The sequence below is a fragment of the Miniopterus natalensis genome, chromosome 1 (assembly GCF_054644295.1).
Source record: "Miniopterus natalensis isolate mMinNat1 chromosome 1, mMinNat1.hap1, whole genome shotgun sequence".
NCBI classification, from domain to species: domain Eukaryota; kingdom Metazoa; phylum Chordata; class Mammalia; order Chiroptera; family Miniopteridae; genus Miniopterus; species Miniopterus natalensis.
In genome coordinates this window covers 145,497,146-145,523,301 of record NC_142081.1, presented here as the reverse complement: position 1 = coordinate 145,523,301, position 26,156 = coordinate 145,497,146, and the positions used below count along the sequence as shown (strand labels likewise).

Below are 26,156 nucleotides of genomic sequence, written 5' to 3'. Positions count from 1 at the left end.
TAATATTCTAGTTCATTTAGCAAGAGAAAATGATAATTAGGAATAAATTTTAAGGTTTAAAATAATGGGTTTATCAAAAAAGATTCAGACTAAAATACTTCCTCCTTAATTGCACCTTATAACTCTACACCCTGAAAACTTCTCAGACTTTTATACGTCTCCCATTGCTCTGGTTTCAGCCACCACAAACACAAAGATTACTGAAATAGAACCCTAATATTACTACCATAATCCCCAAATCTATTCTCTCGTAGTTAGCCAGACTTAATGTTTTTAATGTCAAAACTGATTTTCACCATCTACTTCAGATGTAGAAAGCTGGAATGAGTGTCATTCCCACCTTAACAATAAGAAAAGCCAATGTATATGATTATAATTTTCCTAAACTCTCAGGTAGCCAAAATGATAGGGCAAAAAATTAGCCTAAAATTCAAAGAAAGAAAGGTATCCCCAAAAAAAGGCATGTCAAAAGCACTGATTTATCTAGGATGGAACACGGGAAGAAGAGAGAAAATAACATACAAGCTGATATAAAGAATTTTTAATGAATTGCTTAAAGCTTAACATGGACTAGTGTGAGAGTAAAGAATACCAGATACCCACAGACACAAGGGCAGTTGGCACCCACTTGCAGGCTCCACAAATCGACCATGTGCTCACAAGAGACCTGGGAGAGGAAAGTAGCTGCCACTGGTAAGCAAAGGCTCTACCCAGATCATTCTCCCTTATGGAACAAAAGCCGTTAGATGCAGGAAGAACAGGAAACCCTCTCTAGCTCACAGGTGAAGAACTATTACGACTGGGGAAAAGGAAGAGGGGCAATATTCCTTTCTGTGAAAGGAGGGGGAAAAATCATAAAAATGCTGCAGAGGCTCAAAATAACTTTAAGATTCATCCAGATACCTAAGTACATGTAGAGGTTGTCCCCAGGTTAGTTTGACAGGCAAGTACCTTCTCTATGTAATCCCAACTTTACTGGGCATGCATCTATCTTCCCTTTGTTGGTCCCCTTCCCCCAGTGTTTTGCAGGGAATAGGCTGGTGATTCCCTGGGGAGTGCAAAGTTGCAGCTTCCTGGTGAAGCTGCCTAAATGACAGCCTGTAATGTCTGGCCTTCCCTTTGCTCCTTTCCGATTATTACTAATGAGCTAATTACAATGGTATCAAAAGCAATTTTAAAATATAGAAGTAACAGAAAAATGTTTTATTAAGTTGCAAAAACTCAGGGCATAATGTTCCCATGAGCACTTCCTGATGAACCTACTAAAGAATGAACTTCAAAAGGCCAAAATGAATAGACATTATATACAGACAGACTTGTAAACATGTATAGATTCCTGGAACAACTAAGAACAAAGGATAATTTTAGAGGGAAGACTATACTTCCTTCTTTATTCTCTACCTATAACTAATTAATAATTTTTTAAATCTGATCCTTGGGTCTAATTAATTTTCTCCTTCTCCAATGTCATTAATTTGGTTTAGGTCACAATAATCTTTTCAGTGGCCTCCCAAAGATATCCACGCTCTGTATCATCCCTGAAATTAGTAAATATGTTATATGACAGCAAAAGAGATTTTTATAGATTTAACTAAGGTTATGGACCTCAAACTAGGGAGATTAGCCTGGATTACTAGGTGAGCTAACCTAATCACATAAACTCTTAAAAGCAGAGGACATTCTCTCAGCCTAGTATTAGTAGTCAAAGAGATTTGAAATGTAAAAAAGATATACCTGACATTGCTGATTTAAAGATGGAGTAGGTCACATGAGAAGAAATGCTTCTGATCTCAAGTAGATAACAGAAGCTCTCCTGGCTGACAGTCAACAAGGAAATAGGGACTTCAGCATACACCTACAAAGAACTAAATTCTTTTTTTTACTTTATTTTTACTGTTAACACTGTTACAGATGTCCCTATCCCCACCATCACCCCCCCAGCCCACCTCTACCCCGCCCTCACCCTCCTTTCCTTTTGCTATCCCTACACTGTTGCCTATGTCTGTGGATTATGCACATACATTCTTTGGCTAATCCCTTTGTCTTCTTTTGTTTCAACAACCCGAATAAGCTTGAAACAGATTCTTCTCCAGAGCCTCTGAAAGAAATATGGCTCTGCAAACAGTTTGATTTTGGCTTCATGAGACCCTAAGCAAAGAAGCAGCTGAGCTATGCTGCACCTGGACTTCTGAGCATAAGAAACTGTGAGGTCATCATAAATGGGTGTTGTTATAAGATGCTAAATTTGTGGTAATTTGTTATAGCAGTTGTAGACATTTAATACGTTTCCTTATTGGTCATGTTGATTCCTTGTATCCCACTCCAACTCTTCCACTTGATTTCCAGAATAATATTTCTGAAATTTCACTCCATTTCTGTCATTCCTCTGTTTGAAACTATCACTTCAACCTCACTGCCTTATAACTAAAGTTCTAACTCCTGCACATGGCTATATAAGACCCTTTCATTTGACAGAGTATTTGTTTATTCGTGCGGCCTGTTCACTCACCATAATCTCCTCACACTCTGTGCTCTAAATATTCAGAATTACTTCTGTTCCAAAAAGTTGCAAAGCAAAGGAACCTTTGTACATGCTGAACACCATATGGAATACCCTCCTTTTGATTCAGCTTACTCAGCCTTTAGGACTCAGATTAAACATTACTGAACACCCTCAGTAATATCTAACCCCTCAGGCTAGGGTAGGCAGTCTGTCAGCATTTACTCTTATCAGAGTGTGTATCATTGTTTACTGCAAAATTGCTTATATTTTTCAATTTCCCCACTAACCTGAAAGCTATAGGAGATTTGATATTTTATTCTTCAAAGTAGTTCAAGTAATCCTTGACACAACAAATTTGAAAAGTGAAAATTTAAACAATCTATTGATTTGAAATACAGTAGAAGATAAAAGGAAAGTGAAAGTAATAAGCAACTATTAAAAGCAATCTTAAGTCTTCTACATTGGTGGTATAGTTTCTTCTGCCTTCATAATCTTTATACTATGTCTTTAGTAATTTGAAATTACTTTAAATTTACTTTAGATTTGAATTTACTTCAAAATGTTTTCCCCTAAGAGTATCTCAGAAAATATTTATCATTTTTTGGTTAAGTATCTTTTTCTAAGTACAAAATGCCAAATTCGTGGCCTCATTTCAGTTTCCTCAAAAGAATAGTCAAGTTTCTAGCTAACTTTTTTCTAAAGGCTCTCAACCCAGAAACCTGTCCCAGTGCTCTCAGTGAGTTACCATGGTACCTCAAAGTGTTTCCCACCAAATGTCAAAACGTGGCATAGATCAGATCTATCATGACTGCCATGTCAAGACCACTGAGAGAGTGATTAATGGGTGAAGGCATCACAAAAGGGTCTACAAAAATGCTGTCCTATCTGAAAACTAGAGAAAGAGTAAAAAGCATATCAGCAAAAGATCAAGTTGTTATAATTTTCATGGAGGAAAAGACTTATCAAACATGGTACCAATAAAAATTTGACCTTGCCCAGCCGGGCGTGGCTCAGCGGTTGAACATCCACCTAGGATCCAGGCGATTGGGGTTTGATTACCAGTCGGGGTACATGCCCGGGTTTCGGGCTCGATCCCCAGCAGGGGGCCTGCAGGAGGCAGCCAATCAATGACTCTCATCATTGGTGTTTCTAGCTCTCTCTCTCCCTCTCCTTTCCTCTCTCTGAAATCAATAAAGACATATTTTTTTTAAAAAATTTTTCACCTTAAATATTATAAAGAAATCCAAAATGGGAATAATACAATTAGCTTAAAAGGCAAATAATATTTTATATAAAGATAGGAAACTTTCTATTACTCTGTCTTCACTGTATTCATGAAGATCAATGAATAAAAACATTGATATAAGCTATCTTCTTCATGAATTCATCCAAGAAGGCTATAGTCAGATCATTGTGTTCTGCCTTGAACCTCTCAGAGCAACTATACACTAATATTCACTGATTTTAATATTCACTGAATTGGGACTAAGGCTACTAAACTGTTAGTTAGCAGTTCTGACCCAATGCAACCTCACAGAGAACAGAGAAAACAACTGTACCCTCAAAAAAGAAAGAACTTCTACTGAAGACCTATGCCAGTTTCTGATTCAGATAAGCAATGTTACATAGATAATATTAGCTTATTAGTTATTTGAATCTCTCTTATTTCATTACCTGTGAAGATAATAGCAGCATTCAAATACTAACTGCTAGAACATCATGCTGATTTTCATTAAATTTGGCAAAAGGGTGCCCAGCATGGAAATATGAAATATGACTTTCAAACCATATGACTAAAAATGGCCTTCTATTTATAGCCATTATATTTTATTTTAATTGTTTAATACTGACACTAAAGTCTAGATAATTAAAGTCAGACAATGATTCTACTACAAAATACTGTTTTTCAAATGTTCATGCCTTAATAATAAGAGCCTTTAATAAAAATACTTGAATTTCAGATCAATGTATTACATAAAATAAATTAAATTATATTTTCACAATTAAATTCACAATTTATATTAAATTATAGTTTCACAATTATTACAAATTTATACAATTTTAACGCATATTAGTCACATAAGTGAAAGGTCACATTATTTGATAATTCAAAAGTAATAACAGTCCATAGAAGTTAAATTTATTAATCTGTATTATACAATGAATTCCCAAATCTTCCAAAACTCCCATCATTTTCTACCTTATAAAGAGCACTGTTTTGCCTTTACTAAGTTTACAGATGTTAAATTGGTTGAGAGGACTCAGGAGACAGCAAAATAAGTCAGCAAAACTTAAAAACTACTTGGACAAAGTCTCTATTAAAGCTGCTAAACAATTCAGATACAAGATGACATCTATTAAAACTATTATCCATCTTTCAAATTGTGAGACACTGCAATTTGTTATGAATAGTCCTAACAGAGTTTCTAAATTAATATGAAGATTTGTTACCTGATATCCACACTGGGTCTTATAAAAGAAAAAACTGACACATAATATAAACAACACAAGATCAAAAGGAGAAAACTATATTTTATCATCTAAATTATTTAGTTGGAACTACAAAATTATACTTGTAGTACTTGCAATCTTAGCCTCTAACAGGAAGGTAATTAATAGAAGACAGTCATCTAAGTAAAGACTTGGCCAATTTAAGTACATGATGATGCCATTTGGCCTGGAAAACATTTTAATTCACATCAAGTGCATATGACAGCATCTTTCCTGACCTTCTAGCCTAGGAGGTTGTGGTTTCATGAGTAAATTAATAATATACTGCGTCATTCTGTCTTTACACCATCTCTGATTCAAATTAGTCCTCAAACTCTAGCTGCAGCACTGGCTTTGTGTCCAAGTCAATGATGGTAAATATACTTTGAGATTCTGTTTGAAATTCTTGAGCTGTATTTTATCTGAACAAGAGATCTTAGATGCTAAACAAGATGTTTATGGTTTGTGTATGAGAGGTCCCCTAGGTCAATCAACAACTTTGAAATTTATCTCAATTGCTTCTGGCAGGTTGTTGCCTCCTCCAACATAGATTGGCCCTATATTATCAAAACTATTCCCTAGCATTATGGAGAAAGATATCCTTCCCTATACAATGTCAGCGCTTCTGACTTCTACAAATATCCTACTTCTGGGACTACAATCCAGAAAAGGTCCACTGCTCCTCTTGGGAATCAGAATTATATGACACCGAGGATTCTTTGCAAACTTTGTGGTATTACCTTGAGAGAGGTTGGCATCTACTCAGAATCCTGTAGTATATTATGAGACAGACTCAGAAGGTTAGTTAGAACAAAGGCAAATCAAACAGTAATGCGAGGTGATGGTAGCGGTGGTCACTTCATAAGAAAATCTTTATAACTATGAGTTTTCCATCTATTTAATACTGCATATATCTAGCTGATATAATCAGTAACACTTTAAAAGACCTAAGACCACCTGGAGACAGCTAATGAAAGAGTGATAGCAACTGTGACCATGTGCTAGTAAAAACAATACATTAACTGAAAAAGGTTCTATACAAGTTGCTGCAAATAATAACACAAACACAATAACAACACAATACTTGTTTTGAATGCTACATTACTTTCACATATCTTGTGAATGTTCTGGATTTCACAATAATAATTATTTATTATTATTATTACAACTATTATTATTGGTATGATATACTATTTAAATAATATGGCAGAATATCAGATAAAAGTAATAAAATCCAGTTTCCAAATTTTTCATTTTAAAAAATGCAAATTGCATACAGCATGTTCTTCTTCTTGAGATACGCCTGTAATTTTGCTTTAGTGACAAAACTTGACTAGCAAAAACACCTGTACTTTGCTAATCATAATTTTAACATAATAAAATTCTAAAATAGGAGTCTAAATAAGTTAAACAGAATCACAAATTTCAAAATCCATGATTCTCAAAATTTTGTCATTGAGCTAATATTTACTATTTTCTCTCCTGCTTCTGTGGATTGACAAAATATGAGAGTCCCCCATAGAGCCTTTGGATCCTTATACTAAATAACTAAAGCTGTTAAAAATGTAATTGCCTTACTAAAAATGTAATTGTTTTCCTGACTATCTGAAAAGACAATTCTTTGGAAACAGTAATTTTATGCTATTTGGTTAACATAAAAGATTCTGGCTACTTTTTATTATTTTGAGCTTAAAGGAAAGAAATTAAACTAATCAAGATAATAAGAGCTCAGTTTAGACTGATTTAAAACTTCAAATGAAAACAGCATCAGTAAAAGCAAAAAACAATCTAAGTTAACACTTGATCTCATGAGTATACCCTACCACCTAGATATCACAGTATGTATATTGTTATGTGTATAAAATGATGGAAGAATCTCTAAATAGTTTTACATTGTACAGAGAATTGTGAAGTGCAATTAAATTTCAGGCTAGAGATTTATTTCCACAATATTTTTTATTTCAATTGTTTTTTTCACACAACTATTTACTACAACTACTTTCAGCTAAAAATTGTAGCTTTTGTACATTTGCTTTCCAACATGAAAAGAATATCCAAATACTCTAGATTGCAACAATTTGAAACTTCACACTCACTATTAGACAAATAGTTCCTGTTGGGGAAACTGAGTTAAATGCAATAGAACTACTATCACAAGTTTTGTTAAGATAAATAAAATGAATGAATAAATAAGCAAGCATGTTATTAACCCTGTATTTTAAGGAAACTGGGTCAAATCTTTAATTTATCTATAAAAATTCTGATTAAAAGCTCTAGCTACTTATAATTTAATGAGTACCTTTTTTTGTTTGTTTAATCCCCACCCAAGGATATTTTTTTCCATTGATTTTTAGAGAAAGTAGAAGGGAAGGGAAAGGGGAAAGACAGAGGGAGGGAGAAAGAAACATCGATATAACATTGATTAGTTGCTTCCTGCACATGCTCCGCGCCAACCCAGCCCAGGAACAAAACAGCAACCCAGGTACATGTCCTTGGCCTGGAATCGAACCTGTGACCCTTCCGTAGATGGGTCAGTGTTCTACCACTGAGTAACACTGGCCAGGACTGGTGAGCACTTTTAGGCTCAGGATATCCTTTCACCAAAAATATTATAGAGATAGCACAGAACAGAAGCATAAAACAAAAGATAAACTCTGCTGGAGGCACTTAGAAAAAGGTTACTCAACAGAAGTGAGTGGTAGGAGGAAGCAGGAACTTGGGTCCAGGTATTGAATAAATTCACTGGGAATGTATTACCTCATGGGACAAAAAGAAGGAATAGAGTCACAAAAGTAGAATTGGGGATGCTGATGTACTGAGACATCCTAGTAACTTGTCCTTGACCAAATACATAGACTGTTTTCCTCAAAAACAACAATATGGGCATATGGTTAAGAGTCATCACCAAAGTGTAAATGCATGAAGTTAACCTTGGTAACTGCAACTTGAGCATATTGACAGTAAACAAGCTGTTTCAGCTCTTTGCTGGGGTGTAGAAATTATGTGACTGGAGTAGTGGACAGGGGGAGTAGCACTGGTAGCAAGTTCATGTATTTTAAGAATGGCCAGTGTATGCAATCCTTAGGATATCTAAGAACACTGAGAGAGTTATAGCAGCAATTTAGAAAAAGGATGACAGCCCCCAAATTTTCCTCTCTTCTTTATCCTGACTGAACAGAAAACCTGTGATTGCTAGTTTATATCTTAACTCTATCCTTAAACTAAGAAACCGCTACAAGATTATCAGGCAAAAACTAATTCTTATTTCTAAACATCTTTAAAGTTATTTAAAATTTGAATTGTTTTCAAAGCTAAAATAAGATAATTTTGAATCTTCCCATTCCTTATTCATTTTCTTTTAAATTCTCTCACCGAACTCTACTAAATTCAAACAACAGTATAGAGTCACTAATATAAGTATTCTCCTATTTAACTACATAATGCTGAAAGAATATAAATTTTTTAATTTAAATGTAGTAATTTTTAATGGGGATATTTTTTAAAAGATAGCATAATAAAAATATAAAATATAAAATAACTATTAGACACCAATTAATTTAACACTTTGCTTCTATATAGTATAATTTTGATACTTTATACACTTAAGGAAAAACTGATAAAATCAACAAAAAGGAAATTATAAAATGAGATAAAACAAGATTGATATAAATTTAAAAAATTAATCTTAAAATTCAATACACATAAAACCTGGAGCTAGGTTACTAGCTCAGATAGTAGGATATCTTTTACATTTTAGAAGAGGAAGGCGATTCCAGGGAGAAAGGTATCTGATTTTGAGAAAAATATGTCTTCCTTAAGTAATCAGATAGAGGAATAAAACAAAGTGATAAAAAGGTATGACTTCAATGATAGTTTTAGAACAAGTAAAGAAAACTCTTTTACATGTATTATTCTCTTTTACTTTCACAACTTTATTGAGATATAATTAACATACAGTAACTACACATATTTATAATATAATACTTGGTAATTTTGACATATGTATACACTTATGAAACCATCACAATAATTAAGGCAATAAATATACCCATCATCCCAAAAGTTTTATTGTGTCATTTCAATCCCTGTTCACTGTCTTCATCTGTGGGCAACCACTGATCTACCTTCTGTCATTATAGGTTAATAGCTTGTCTGTTTATTCATTAATTCATTTTAGCAAACCCCGTGATGTGACTTCTATTTCATTAAATCAATTTCCCAAACAGGATCTATTTATCTAATAATGAGTATGAAGTTTTAAATTGTTTTTCTAATATAAAAGGAGAGCAAAGATGTGTAATAAGAGTAATTCCAAAGGTCCAGGAGTACTAGGGCTGTAAAGGGGAAGACCACAAAAGGTGAGAAAGCCAGTGAAACTTTTATTGGAAAATATGTCATCTATGTAGAGCTAAAGAAGGAAGATTTAGAGAAGGCAAGGATTATTAGTTTATCTCCCTAAAAACAGAAATGTCCGTAAACATAACTGAACAAGATCCCAGTGTAAGGCCATAGCAGTAGGTCTACAATTAGAGTAAGAATAAGATAAAATAGAGATGATCGATAGAATTGGATAAAATGTGGTAATCTAAATACAATAAGAGTAAAATATGTCAGTGCAAACAACTCTGAGAGCTAAAAACTCCAGGGGGACCCAGTCATAGAGGGGGCCCCACAGTGTTGTGATTTAGGAGCTACAGCAGGTCTCCAAAATAAATATCAGAGAAAAAAACCCTTGAGCTTCCCTCAGGGGACAGGGAAAGAAACCATCTTAAAGAATGCCAGAGCACTCTGCTCTTCTTAACAAAGCCTGCACTCAGGAGAAACTAGTTAATACCCTAGATTTCTGGGGTAATATCAGAGCCTCAGCACCTGAGGAAGGGAAATACCCAACTCCAGCCCACTCTAGCCATCCTGTCCCACCACAAGGAAGAGAAAAAAACTGTGCTCACTAAACTACTGAGATCTAATCACAGGACTACAGAATACTTCCCCTCTCCTCCACATCTCACCACCACATTACTAGGGCCTATTTGCAGCAGTTCCCTTTACCCCATGCATAATGTCCTCTATAAAGAAAAAATTACAAGGCATACCAGAAGGCAAAACACACACACACACAATTTCGAGAAATAGAGCAAGCATCAGAAACAGACATGGCAGGAAATGTAATAAATCATAAGACCAGGAATTTAAAACAACAATGATTAGTATGTTAAAGGCTCTAATGGATAAAATAAACAGCCTAGAAAAACAGATATGCAATTTAAGCAAAGAGATGGAAATCCTAGAAAGAACAAAAAAGAAATGATAGCAATAAAACACACTGTAACAGAAATAAAGAATGACTTTGTTGGGCTTATTGGTAAACTGGACATGGCTAAGGAAAGAATCTCTGAGCTAGAGGATATAGCAACAGAATCCTCAAAAATTAAAAAGTAAAACAGACAAAAAAAACAGGACAGAATATCCAAGACTGTCAGGCAACTACAAAAGATCTAACATACATATCATGGTAACGCCAGAAGAAGAAAGGAGAAAGGAACAGAAAAAATATTTGAAACAATAAAGACAGAATTTCCTCACATTAATGTCAGACACTAAACCACAGGTCCAGGAAGTTCAGAGAACACCAACTAAGATAAATGTAAAAAAAAAAAAAAAAAATGATATACAAAGACCTAGGCATATCATCTACATAAAGAAATGAAGATCCTCAAAGAAAGAATACATGAAAGTAAAAGAAAAATTTTATTTTTCTTATTCTTAATTGATCTAATAAAGTTTTCTCAAAATAATAAAAACAATGTATTCAATTACGCTTGCTTAAGTATATCATATATATGCTTATATATAAGTGAAATGAATGACAGCAATGATACAGTAGATAGGAGGAATAAATAATATAATGGACAGAAGAAATCATTTGGAATTTGTTTTTGACATTAAAAATAAATTCTTGATCTGACAAAATTTAAGTCTTTCCCTCTCCAGGTGCCAAAATAATTCAAGCAAATAGTTGACAAATTATTTAGAAATAAATAAAAATAAATTGTATTAATAATAATCCAACATATCTCAAGAAAACCTCTTGTAATAATTCGTTGAAAACACCATGAAAGTTAACTAGTCCAGCTTGACATATGGGTACTAGTTTGGATTTTAACTCACTTGAGGTGTTCAAGAAGGTAGTAACAGTTTTCTATAGGTGACAGTCTTCTACTACCCCTCACTCTTTTCCATTTAAAGGTAGTATATTATTACATAAAGCTGTTTTCTCTGAATTGTTTCTTTTCAAAAAACATAAAAATATTTTTTATTTTTTTAAATTTATCTTTACTGTTGAAAGTATTACAGCTGTCCCCCCCCCATTAATCCCCTCCACCGGGCATCCATTCCCTCACCAAAGCCTTCTCCACACTACTGTCTTTGACCTACCTCAGATTTTCAAGTATCTCAAGAGCTGTGGAAATTTACACACGCACAAAAGCTATATAAGAATCTCTTCAGTCTACATAATTTCTAACCCTATTTGACATAATAATAATAAATTGGAGCTGGTTCTAAAAGGATTTTTAAGTAAATAAGATTATAAATCACCGTACAGACTCCCAAACAAGTATTTCCTTTCCATTTATGGTCTATTCGTAATAATTTGCTAATTTTGTATATCACATAGCAATCAACTTTAAAATTTGTTTAGGATCCCCAATGTTCTAAGAGGAATACAGTAAATTGGAATGTCTTTAAAATAACTTGTGCAGCTAAATTATTATTAATTCTCTCCACCACAGTAATTCATAAAACTTTGATTATAAAAATTTATAATAAGTAGCATTTTTACTTTCATAACTTCCTTCTAGGTATTGGTACCGCATGAAGTATATATACAAATGTGATCTCCTCTATCCTCAAAAGCTTATATTCTAAAAGAGCCACTATCAAAGCATTGTAGATTGTATATGTAACTACACAACAATGTATTTAACATGGAAAATCTGCAGCTGGAGTTCAGTTAACAATAAACTGACACTTAGAGAATTTTCTCTTTGAATTATTTTAGGCTACATAATGAATGTCTGAATTTCTGTAACCCCTGCTACTTTTAACATAGTGATTTAAAAATTATAAATCTATAGTACCTTTAATATATAATAAAGTTACATGGTGCCCCATATGAGGCAACAAGAAAAGAAAACATAATACTGAAGGGTTAATAAAAAAAGCATAAATTCATTCAAAGTCAGACAGCTGAGAATTGTTCTGTGGTCTGGTAACCAGGGAAGAGGTTTTGAAAAGATTTAGGTTCTTTCTAACAAAAACTATAAAGAGATAAAAGTCTCAGAGAAATCTAACTACAAAACTTTTAAAGTGCCTTTAAAATGCCTGTTTGAAAGGTTGTTAAACTAACCATTCTCCTCTAGAGATATACTACCCAAGAGAAGGAAGAACACAAAATAGCATCTAGGCTATGAAAATCAAGTGTCACAGTGACATTCTTACAGGAACTGTTCTACTTTAAAATGACTATTAACTCTGTTTTATATTATATATTTGAAATAGGAATATAACATTTTCCTTTTCATTTCAGTCAGTTGTCTAGAAATCAAATAAGTATAGAAAAAAAGGTCATTCTAATAAAATAATGTAGTCCCTACTTTAAAAGGATATTATTTTCGTAGAGGCTAAGTAACATAAAAATTGTATTAAGATGATATTTAACATTCTGTGAATCAGGAATGCCATAAGTTAGTTATATATGAATATTACTTCACTAAATAAACAAAGACTTTTCTGAAAGAAAGATATAAGAAACTCAGGCAACCGGAAGCTAGATACGCATGCCAAATTCTCATTGTTTTAAATATTATGAGAGCACTCTGCATAAAAACTGGTATTTTAAGCACAGTAATAGCTCTCTCACTTTGTCTTAACATATTACATTTAAGATCAAAGGTGCACTCTTCCAGAAGTCACCTAAATAACTCCCACTCAGGTACCAACTTTTCTATAAAATTTTCTCCACCAATGCACTTATCATACTCTATCATAATCTTTGTGCAATAAAATGTAATCATGGGTTTTGGAATCAAAGAGATACAAATTCAAGCTCCAACTCAGTTTTACTGCCTATAAAAATGTGAGCAAATTACTTAAGAAAAATCAGCCCTATTTTCTTCCTTTAAAATAAAATTGAGAACCTCCAAAAGAGCATGATTAGCATTTAATAAGAAAATATCATAGATGGCAAGATAAAATGTTTCATGTTGGGAAGTTTACAGCTTTACCCTTCTCCTTGACCATAACATTCAGATACTACCTGCTTAGTTAGCTTCTCCTAGTCAGAAAAGAAAACCAACTATATTCCCCAGTAGACTGTATGTGGCAGAAGTATTACATGACCATGAGCACGACCAATAAGGAGGGTGGTTAATGAAAGAGAGAATTCTTCTGGGCTAGAAGAATGAGTGGGACTATATAAAGAATTATACCAAGCGTAATAGAGACAGACTCATAGATAGAGAGCAGAAGAAGGCAGACAACTGGGGGGGGGGGGGGGGCAAAAAAGAGAGAGAACTCATAGAAATGGACAACAGTGTGATGATTATGGGGATGGAAGGGACGTGTGGAGGTGATAGAGAGCATAGAGGGGATAAAAGATGATGGGAAAAATATAAAATTAAATTTTACAAAAAAATAATTATAATGGACTCCTTAAAGTCACAAGAAAAGAGTCACAAAAAGGAATCAAAATGTATTATTGGACTGAATTACACCGGCTGAAATACAACTCATACTGAATTATTTGGTAATCAAAATATAGATTGCATTTAACACAGAAATACAAAATACAGCATTTTAAATAAGATAGAAGCTTATTTCTCTTTCACTTAAAATAATTCTAGAGGTAGGTAATCCAGGGCTACTACAGAACTCTTCAAACTTGTCAGATATCTAAATTCTTCCAATTCACTGCTCTGTAGTACCTAGGTAAGGCCCTTGTCCTCACTGTCCAAGGCTTCTTACTCAGATATTTAAACAATTCCTAAGCATTTTGTGATGATAATGATGATCATGATGGTGATCATGATTTAACATACTGGCACTGGAACCGGGAGAATGTTGAATAAAAATGGTGAGAATGAGTATCTTTTTTTTTTTTAATATATCTTTATTGATTTCAGAGAGAGGAAAGGAGAGGGGGAGAGAGAAACATCAACGATGAGAGAGGCATTGATTGGCTGCCTCAAGCCCACAACCCGGGCATGTGCCCTGACCGGGAATTGAACCCCAATTGCCTGGATCCTAGGTCGACGCTCAACTGCTGAGCCAGGCCCGGCTGGGCGAGAATGAATATCTTTATTTTGATTCTGGGAGAACATTTTATGATATATCTTACTATACTGTAAATAAAACCTGGCGGTTAATTCCTAAGATTTTTTTTTTTTTTGCACCTATATATCTTAGCCTAGACACAAGAGTAACCCACACCCTAAAAATGCCAACTGACACAGAAAAAAAAGCCTCAAGAAAAACCTGTTTTATCTAGCCAAAGAACCAGGAAGAATAAGTTCTGAAGGACTTTTGACTACACTCACTGTCCTCATCAGAAACACCACAAAAGAATCTGTACCCTGCCAAATCTCCCCTCCCTGCCCTCATCCTAGGCATTGTAGAGACTGTGGGGCAGAGCCCTATAGATCATCTAATCAATATTTGTCCTACTCCCCACCTGGTGCTACAGAACCTAGAGGGCAGGGCCATGTCATCAAACTCCACTCTATACTAAGAAAATGACAACAAAAGGCAGTACCTCACCTCCTCCAAGCTAGAGAGTGGCAGGAGAAGAGTAGATTACAGAAAAGAGTGAACTAAAGAAAGGAATTGTTTAAATATCTGTGTAAGAAGTCTTGAGTATACCCCCAATTGGGTCATGGGTGAAACCAAAATCAACAAAGCAAAAGCTCTGAGAACTGAAATATCATGTGGAATATTGTCCAGGTTTCAAATTGGCTGCTCGGTAGCATAAAAGCAGCAAAGAACAGAATGAAAGTGCAAAGATTTTAAATACTAAATTGACATTTGAGCCACAGCCCACAAAAGTGGTTCAGGATGCGTGCTCTAAACCCAAAAAAGTTAACTGCTAAAATAGAAGATTTAAGTAGGAACCAGAATTTCATAACATAATACTGAAAATGTCCAGGACACGATCCAAAATTACTCATCATATGAAGGAAAAGATCTGAGAAGATCTGAAAAGATCTAAGATTTTCAAATGAGAAAAGATAATAAATGACAACACCAAAATGGGACAAATGCTTGAATTATCTGACAAGGATTTTAAAGCAGATATCATACAAAAGTGCCAACAAACAATTATAACGTTCTTAAAATAAACGGAATATTAGAAACTCTTAGCAAGAATTTAGAATATACCCCCCAAAATGACAATTTCAGAATGGAAAATACAATGACAAATTTTTAAAACTTCACTGGATGAGCTAAATGGCAAAATGAAGATGACAAAGAAAATAATCATCAAACTTAAAGATCAAAGAAATTATCAAATCAGAACAACAGAGAGAAAACAGATTTTAAAAGAATTAAAAGAGCCTTAGAGATCTGTGGGAAAATATCAAAGGAGAAACCAAGTTGTAATAAAAATCTAATACCAGAATTCTAAAGAGGAAAGGGGTATCTTTATAATAAAGTTTAAAGGAGCTAATAGTTTCCAATAAATAACTCTTTAACAAAATAAATTCACACCAGCATGTACCTTCTTAGAATACTGACAATACAACAGATACTTTACAATCCTGTTAAAAATAAGCTTTAACCTGAAGGGAATTTGGGCAATTTAAGCTTCAAAGGAAATCCAGATAGTCATGCCGGAAACAGAAACAAGAAATGAAAGAAGATAAATAGCTGTCCTGGGAAGTTAACAAATGTGTCTTTTTCTTCATTTCTCTCAATCCACAAAATTAACCTTAAGAACCAGTTCAAAGTTTACTACTTTCAAAAACTTTGTTTGCCTAAATTCAACATTTGAGTTGTGTTTTACAGTACTCATATGCTATTTGTCTGGAATTAGAGCAAATGAAAATGTTACAAGACTTAATTGGGTTTGATGCATTAAAATTAAAAATACCAATTAGAAGTCCAAGTGAAGATGTCACACAGGCATTTGGACATACGTCTGAGATCAAGGGAGAGGAGAGGCTGTAGACATAAATGACCTACAGTGTCCTTGAATTGTAGAACAGCTTTTACCCCTTGATGATGTAATAAAACTTTCAATTTAACTCTCAATTAAGATTACAGTGCATGATAATAGGTAATTCTAAGTTTTTAATAGTCCCAAGGATCATTAATATTGGACCATAAACCTACATATGATGGATTAAATAATAAATATCCTCATTCAATATAGGGGCATCGTCATGTTTTTAAATGTAACAAATATCAGACAGAATCAATGGGTTACAAATTTTAAAACTTCTAGTGCAAAAAATAAAAATAAAAACATCTCCAACATTCCCTTTAAAAAAAACAAAAAAACAAAAAAACTTCTAGTGCAACATAAAAACCTAAATTTTTCTATATAGTCTCATGCTAAATTTGAGTTTAAGTGTGAATATTTTAAATTTAATAAGCAAATTTAAATGAGCAAATTGAAGACATATTTTTAACATTTACAATAATTTTTAGGTTGCTTCCTGATTTTGAGTGTTTAATCAAAAATAACACAAAATTATAAATGCAAATCTTGAGAATGTTCAAGCTCAAATCAAAACTGTACATTTAGAAGGGGCACTAAAAATAAAATCTCCAAAATTTATAAAAATTATGAGATCTAGACCTACACATTCAAGATAATCAATTCTTTGAACTTATTTATCTAAAGTGAACATACACAATACTTGATAACAACAAGCAAGAAAACCACCCTCTATAGATTTTTTTTCAAAGTAATCTTTATCAGAGAGCAAATTCTTATCTTAGGTTAAATTGATGCTCGTCATATAATTCCAGAATTTTTAAGACAAATACAACTAATCTTAGGATTCTCTGAAGCCCAATAAAAGCCACTGTAACGGTAGCTCACCATTACTACTTAAAAAATTAGCACACTGAACTAACCAGCAGGCTCTTGGTCGCAGGGGCCAGGCCCTAGTTGTCTGGAACCTGGCTCTGGGATGCTTAGAGCAAGAATAATGACCCTGAGTGTAAAAGCCCCATCCAGGAGGTGGTTGATGGTGTGAGCTCTGGATGGATTAGTTTACACAGAAACAGCACATTTGCAGGATAGTCATTTGCTATCTCTAGTAATTGGCCGACCCTAGAAGGAAAGTTCTCCGGAGTCAACAAGGCCCCAGCTGCCACAGTATCAGAAGCACATCGTTAATAAATAAGGAAATTGAATCATTCCTTTAAGGCCTTCCCACAAACAAAACTTCTGGTCCAGAAGGCTTTAATGGTGAATTCTCACGAAGTTTTAAGAAAAAAAGTAAATATATCTTGCAAAAATAAAAGGGGAGAAAACATTTACTCTATTAAAGAACCCAGCATAACCTTGACTCCAAAGCCTAAAACAAAGGGTCATTACAAGAAAGGACCTCGTTGTCTTCCCTGTCAATAATTATTTTGACAACACTGCCCTCCCTGGACTTAGAAAATGGCTTATTTACTGTTATGGCATTCTAGACATTATTTCTAATCAAGGAACTCATTTCACAGCAAAAGAAATGTAACAGGCTTGTGCTCATAAAAGTCACTAGGTGTGACATACCCTCATTACCTAAGGGCCACTGACCTAAAAGAACAATGGAGGGGATTGATGAAAACTCGATTATGGTGCCAGCGGAGAGACATGACCTTGAGAGGGCAGGGTTTAGGCATACATGATGCAATATATGCAAGATATGTCAAATACCTGCTCTCGTTATTTCAGCTAATAACACACTTCAGAAAATGTTTTTCTCTTGTCTCTGTAACTTTGAGCTCTAGTTGTTTATAAGTCTTGATTCTTGAGAAAGGAATGCTTCCACTTAGAGAAACAACTCTGATTGTACAGAATTGAAAGTTAAGATTTTCAGCTAGCATTTTGGGATACTCGTGCCACTGAAACAAAGTAGAGTTTACCGACCAGTGATTTGTCACAATTAACAAGTGGAATATGAGTTGCTGCTGCACAGTGAGAATAGGAAGAACTTTGCCAGGGCATTCACTGGGATTCCTCTTAATACTTCTGTATTAAGAACTGTTGAAAAGTTACATCAACCAAAAAAAGTAGGATCAATAAGGATTCATATCCTTCAAGAATGGAGGTTTGGTCATCTATCAGATAAAGAACCTGAACAGCTGACATCCTGATTGAGGGTAAAGGAACCATGGAGAGGGTGACAGAAGTCAGAAATATCATCTACAGGCTGGTTAAGAAAGGAGGACAGTGGCTGCTATTCAAATGAATTTCCACATGTGGGTGGGTGTGTACTATCTTCATCCGCCCTCTTCTCCCCCTCCGTTTTACTTTTTAAAAGTTTTATAATACATTAATAATGTATGATTTAGCTAACAATTAAAAACTAAATCAATAATTTATAACAGTATTTAGATAACAAAATAATTAATGGGACTATGACTAAACTCTCCCAGAGATGAAGACAATCACTGTTGGGAACTTGTGTCTCCTCATTTTGCAAAACAAAAAAAACTTGTTATATGAGGGATAGTTGTATTGTATTAGGCAAAATTATGGAGTTGTTTGGAATATTATGTGGAAGCTCACCTATAAGTAGCAAGATACATATGGATACTAAGTAGTCAAAGGGGTAACATGTACCAGATTTTAAGCTATTGTCCCAACTCCGAACCTGGGAATCTGCAATCCATATATGTGCTTTGGCAGATGGCTCTCTGTTGGGCTCAGCCAACAGGAAGTGCTAACGGGTATGTGCAAGGCTGGTGGGAAAAGGTATTTCTTCTCGTGGATCTGCTTCTTCACAGGAGAAGCAGCAGTTCCTTACCACCATAGCAACTGAACATAGGGGCAATTTTTCCTACATGCTTCTGCTTTAGTTTTTTCTTATGTTACTCTGTACCCTTTCAAGCTGTACAACGTGAGACCTCTTCCCATTATCTCACCTCTTTATATTTATTCTCACATCTCTGGCCTTCTTTCTTTCTACTCTTTTTTCTCTGTTTTTCTACCCATGTCATTTTAACTTATATGAACTTGTAAGAGTTTTCCATATTTGTTCCCTGTGTACTTGTAATGATAATACCAATATAATGTTACTTAGTAACTACTTTTTAAATTTATGTGATGGAAGAGTATCTTTTCCCCTTCACATTTGTAATAATATAGTGGAACTGTTTATCCTTAAAAAAATACCAACAGAAGGATCATTTGTATATACATTTGTATAATAATGATAAGCAGATATTCAAAAGTGTAATATTATGAATTGTTCAGAATCTGTGTGTCAACCATATCAGTGAGATCAGATTTCTATAAATGGATCCAGCATTGCAGCCTGCATCTGAGGAGGTAATTTTGAAAAGAGATATGAATTCGTAAGCAATTAAATATACTGAAACAAGGTTTATTCCTCATGAATATGTGCATCTGAGTGAGGTAATTAAACATTTGAAGTCAATTTATAAATGTCATGTTTCACTAGTCATAAATTTATTATAAAGAGGTTCTGATGGTATTAATGCCATCACTATACCACATGCAGGGGTGTGTATGTAGTCATGTGAACATCAAACACTTAAAGGATGGAGTTAAGGTCTTCACTCATCATCCTCATATCACTTTCAACATTATTTTCTTTCTTTTAACCCCCACATAAGCTACAAAACAATGACTGGTTGATATAAAATGTAAGTGTCAGATGTAAGTCAGTGCACTTACTATGCAGACAAATGTAGCATAATTTGTCTCAAAGATTATGTAGAATATGAGTTATTCTACTGCTGTTCATTATATTTTCAGTTAATGGTTTATTTTTTATAATAAACTTTCTTTTTTATTTTATTAAATTTAATGGGGTGACATTGGTTAATAAGATTACATAGGTTTCAAGTGTACATTTCTATGACACATAACCTGTATATTGCATTGTGTGCCCACCATCTAAAGTCAAATCACGACACCTTCAAAGTTAGAACAGATTTCATTCTCAAGAAATTAAAAGTACAAAATTTTTTATCGACCAAAGAGAAAAGATAAAATCATTTATTTTTGAAGTTATTATTTACTTATGAGATTGATGTAGGGCAGTCAAAAGTGACTAATCTAAAACTGCAGAATTGCAATCTTCTCACCATCTATGTAAGTACTGACAGGCAAAATCGCACCCAATCAAATAGCAAGCTACTAGAATCTGGTTTATCACAGCGTATCTTACTCAGCAGTGGCCTTCACTTTTCTTTCTCTGCTTACATGGAGATGGCATCCAACAGCACTTGTTTTTGAACTGATGAAGTTAGACAATGAAGTAGAAAATTGATAGACTTTGAAATGTACTAGAAGTACAGGAAGTATGTAAGGGCACTGTGACCAATTCACTCTCCATTGTGTCAGAAACTATTTGCATAAAATCCTTTACTTGTATTGATGGGCCTGCAGTAAGAAAGTTCATTTTAACGTGCTTTCCTCCACTAATGGTTGGATGAATAAGATACTAACAAGCACACTAGCTAACCAGCAAAATAAAATTAAAAACTATTCAAAAATCTCAGAACTTGCTATAAATATTCCAGTGAGAAATTATAAGGAAAGAAAGACTGAGGGTAACAGAATATAGTTTTTAGTCAGAATAACTTTGATTCTTACAAAACAGTTCAGCTGAATTCCATTTCTAATATATTTTTACTATCTTCAGTGTCCCAAGAGTCTATGTCACAGGGCCAAGGGATCTTTCTTTTCAGCTCCCTAGACACTAGCATTTCACTGTTAACCTGTATATGCTGCCCTTTGGACTTTCAGCTGTATTAATGAATCAATCTTTGAGAATATCCACTATGAGAGAGTTTTGTTTCATTCCCTAAAGGTCTCTGAAGCAAAAAAAACACACAAACTTCAAAGTCATTTAGTTTGCCAAATGTCCTCAGGGTAAAAGTTGGCTTCAATTCTCTGCTTCCCAAATCTTGGTCCTTCTTTAATTTAGTCTTTAGCTCATGTACTCCTTCTTTCTTTCTAATTCTTAGAAGTATTAATGAACAAGTTTTGTTTATATGTGATCTAGAATTAATGAGTACTATTTTTATTTTAAAATAATCTTTACATAATAAAAATAGCCCGGCCGGGCATGGCTCAGCGGTTGAGCATCGACCTAGGATCCAGGCGATCATGGTTCGATTCCTGATCAGGGCACATGCCCGGGTTGCGGGCTCGATCCCCAGTTGGGGGCATGCAGGAGGCAGCCGATCAATGACTTTCTCATCATTGATGTGTCTCTCTCTCTCCCTCTCCTTTCCTCTCTCTGAAATCAATAAAGATATATTAAAAATAAATAAATAAATAAAAAATCAAAATCAAATCATATTCAAGTCTAAAATAAACAGTAAAATTGTCCCCCTTTCTCTCTCCTTGGCTCCATTCCCAAAAATACAGTTGACCCATGAACAAAGTGGGGGTTAGGGGAACTGACCTCTCCTAGCAGTCGAAAATCTGGATATAATTTTTGATTTCCCAGAAACCTAGTTTTCCCTTAGTAACTGCAGGGGTGGAGGGATTGGGTCCAGGACCCCTGCAGATACCCAAACCCACCGATGTTCCAGTTCCAAATACAAAATGGCATAAATCAGTGCAAACAGTCAGACCTCCATATCCATGGACTCCCAACCAGGAATCAAAAACAATACAGGTATTTACTTTTTTTTAAAATCTGGTACAAGTGGTTCAATGCAGTTCAAATGTTGTACAAGGGTCAACTGTAATTTATTTTAAAAGTAATTGGGGTTTTTTGGGGGGGAGGTTGTATTTACCATTACAAATTTAAAGTCTTACACTATAATTTCTTAAATTTTTGACATCTATTCACTCCACATGATGCAATAAGAAATATGAAACATTTTACTGCCTTGCAAATTCTCACCTCTTGATTTTATTATTGATATTAAAGTTCTAATACTTATATTTTTATATTATAATTATGTAATTAAATCTTGTGCAATTTGTGTAGATTGATTTAAAATCAATGAATAATATTAAAACAGGACTAGCATATCATAATTACTCCCTACTGAACCAACAAGTGTGGCCAAACACATGGAGAAGAGAAATTCTGTCACCAAACGCCTAATTCTTGAAGAATGTCCCAAGCATGAACAGAAGTCGCCTTATTAATTCGTTTTCACTTTTTTTTACTCCATCTAGGAAATTCTCAGTTCCTATTCTTCTCTTCATTTATGTCACCTTTCTCTTGTTTCACTTTTTTTCATTTTGTTAGAACAACATATATGTGGGTGTAGACGTATTAAACTTTCCGAGCTCTTTCATATCAGAAAATTATTTTCTTCATTCAGTTAATGAAATTTCAGACAGAGGCAGAATTCTACATCCCAAATTATTCTCTCAGAAATTTGAGAAAATAGTATTCCATCATCTCATGGCTCTGAGATGTTGTGAATGCTGCTGAGAAAGTGTTGATATAATCAGCATGTTCCTCATGCTTTTGTAGGTGACACAGCAAGCTTTCTCTTTGAAAGAGTCTAGGGTATTTTTTTTAGTCTTCTGAAAATGCAAAAGAATGTGAAAAACTATGTCTTTTAAAATTTACCCTCCTTGGTATTTTATTGAGCTCTTCTAATTGAAAGATTATGTCTTTATTCAGATCAGAATAACTTACTGTTTTTTCCATCAAATGCTCCCAGTTACTACGCCAGCATCCTGCTTCTGGAATGCCTAATAAACAGATGTTGAGCTTGTGTTTGGCCTCCATTTATCATATTTTCAATCTCTTTGTTCTTTTATATTCAACTAATGCTCATGTAATTTTTTAATTCTTTCATTGCAAACTTATAAAAGGAAGGGAGCTGTGCATTTGTGCTCTGTATTTCATATAAAAGTCTGGGTTTTTAAATATTTTTATGTGAAACTTTTATGTAAAATGTTGCAAATCAAACTATATGCCTTCCTTCAAGACTGCAGCATTGAAGATGTAAACTAATAGTCTAGAGGAAGCTGGTAATCAAAAATTTAATTAGCAATTATATATTCCTTGTAAGATGAAACTCTTTCCAGTTTATCATACAATTTAGCTACTTGTATTCATTTAATAATTTAAACTATAACCAGCAGCAACATTCCTTGTGTATACAAAAGGGGTGAGAATTTATTTTCCCATTTTAATACACATCACTGTTTTTATTTCAGAATTTGATATTCATATTTAATAATTCAGAATTTAATACCTAGTAGAAGAGATATCTTTTTCTTTGTTCCATTTTTGAGGAACATTAATCTACTAAAAAATCTATCCCTCAGATAGTGTATCTTTGAAACTATGTGCCTCTCTATCCTAAACGCTGAAATCGGTACTTCTCCACTCTTTTCCTCATACTATTATATTACTATTTCTAACTAGTCATTCAAAAGAAAATAGATATATTCTATCACACTAAAAACCAGAAAAATAATAGCCCATCTTAGAAATGTGAAAACCTTCAAATATAGACCATCTTAACCAGCATTATTATTTTGCATGATTTTATATTTATTGAAACTGAAACAATTTACTTTTATAATAATTTCATTATTATCATGTGTGTGGTACCAAAAATTACAACACAAAGAAGTTCAAAAGCATTTTGCAATTTTTGCTCTTTAGCAATAGAAATTAACAAGTGCAGGAGATTAATTACTTATTGAATCACTTTGACTTAAGAGGGAATGGATACTATTCAAAATACCACATTTGCCCCAAAATAATTAAAAATAATAAAACCCAGATAAAATATAACAAAATCCTATTTGTAAAGGCCTCACAGAGTTGTGTATCACCATAGACAAAAGGGACCAAGAGTCTGAAAAGGGTAGAAGGTCTGAAAGGTGAGCTATCAATTTGCAGGTATTTATCCCTGGAGGCATTTGTTGATAATAGACAAGAGAGAAAGAATTTGGATTTAGCACTGGCAAAGGGTTACTGTTAAGGAACTGAGAAACAAATTTATTGTGGTCTTGTGGGCTAGAATGACAAAACTACAGATTTGAGAAGTCACAAAACACATAATCTGTTTCCCCATCAAGATGTTTTCAAGGCACCCCAAAATCCACTTTCACCTGCCTCCACCTGCCTACTGCCTGTTAGGCTCAGTCACTGAAAGAGTCTCTGGCAGTGCTCAAGCTGCAGGAGAAAGGTTCTCAGTGAGTCACCAGGTAGGGGTAAGTGGTGTTCACCAGATTGATACAGGTTCAAACTTGGTGCCATTGTTGGGTCTGAGCCATTTAGCAAATGTCCCAGGGTATATCAAGTCTAGCTGCCACCTGCCGAGTACCCGCAGACCTTTGTGGTAGAGTGAGGTCTCAGGGGGTCATTAGGGTTAGGCCAGCAGAGTTTATCAGGCCCAAACAGACCAAGTTTTGGCTGTGTGAAGGGAGTGCTCTGCACTGGTAGGTCATGTGAGGGGAAACAGGCCCCATGTTAGAGCCACACAACTCAGTCTATCCCAGATTCTGCCAGAAACCACAGCTCAGCAGAGCAGGGCTTCCAGGAGTTGGGAGGGTGGAGCTACTGGATATCCGGTGAGGGAGAGCACCAGTCAGGCTTTGGGTAATGTGGAGGGAGTAGCCTCTACCCCAAAGCCACACAACTCAGTTACTGATATCCCGAGTCTTCCCAGACCTCTAACACCCCTGCCCAGGCATCTTACCCTTCAGCAGGGTGTGAGCTCTACAGGGGGGGATGACAGGAAGTCCTGAGGGTGAGGCTATTGCTTTCCCCCAGGCTGCTGCCCTAAGAGAGGGAGTGCTCAACCCAAGAAAGATGGCATCTCTGGTGTGGGAAAAGTACTCAGGACAAGGATTCTGGCAGCTGTCCCTTCAGCTCTCTCCCTAGAGCCACAAACCCTAGTCTCTTTTCATATGACTCTAGTCCACTTTGTTGCCCCTCAACCAGAGCCCAAGGTAAGTGGCTGCAAATGAGATTCTGTGCATTTAAGAGGTACCTGTGTCTCTAGCAGACTATCTCTTCCTAGCAGACACAATCCCCATTGATTTTCACAGCCATTTGTTATGTGGGTGCCTCCTCCTGGCTCTGGTGCTCTAGGCTGGGGAGCCTGGCCTGGGGTTGAAATCCCAAGCTCCTCAGGGGGAATGTTTGCAGCTGAGCTATCCCTCAGGGATCTCAGCCGCTGCTTATGGGAGCAGGACCAGGCCTTTTCATGTCTCCGCCCTTCCTGCCAGTCTTAATGTGGCTTGTTCTGTAAATCCTTGCTTATAAGACCAGCTAGTCTTCAGTTGGTTATTCAGGCTGATTGCTCTATGTTCTAGTTGTAATTCCAGCTTGGTCCTGGGAGAAGGTGAGTGTGGCTTCTACCTATTCTGCCCATCTTGAATATCTAAATTTCTCTTTTAGATAGTTTGTTGTTAGTGTATAAAAACACGATCTCACTTATACATGGAATCTAAAGAACTTAATAAACTGATGAACAGAATAGATTCAATGACATGGAAGCATAGATCAGACTGACAAATGTCAGAGGAATGGAGGAGGGTGGGTGGGTGGAGGGGGAGAGAGTAACCAAAGAATTTGTATGCATATATGCACAGCCCAAGGACACAGACAATGGTGGCGAGAGGGACTGGGGAGGGGAATGGGATAGGGTGGAACAGATCATTGGGGAGAAAAAGGGACATCAGTGATATTTTAAACAAAAATAAAATTTTAAAAATTAAAAAAAAACACACATATATCTCCCTGATCCCTTAAAAAAAAAAAAAAAAAAAATTTGAAGAAAAAAATAACCTGCCATTCATAATGGCATAAGGCAAATTTTTAAAAAACTAAAAATACATTCATAGAATTAATCATTTAATTTAGCAAGAAGTATAGATAAAACAAATCTTTAATAAAGTCTGTTATATTTATTTATACCAGTTACAGAAAGCTAACCAATGCAAATATTTTAAAAATACCATTTATAATAGAATTAA

General features: G+C 34.8%; 1 protein-coding gene across 1 annotated transcript in view; it reads right to left on the bottom strand.

The window, feature by feature from the left end:
* The window catches only part of STPG2 (sperm tail PG-rich repeat containing 2), a 129,905-nt gene that overhangs the window by 24,455 nt on the left and 79,294 nt on the right, over positions 1 to 26,156 (bottom strand). The gene's annotated exons all lie outside the window — the stretch shown is intronic.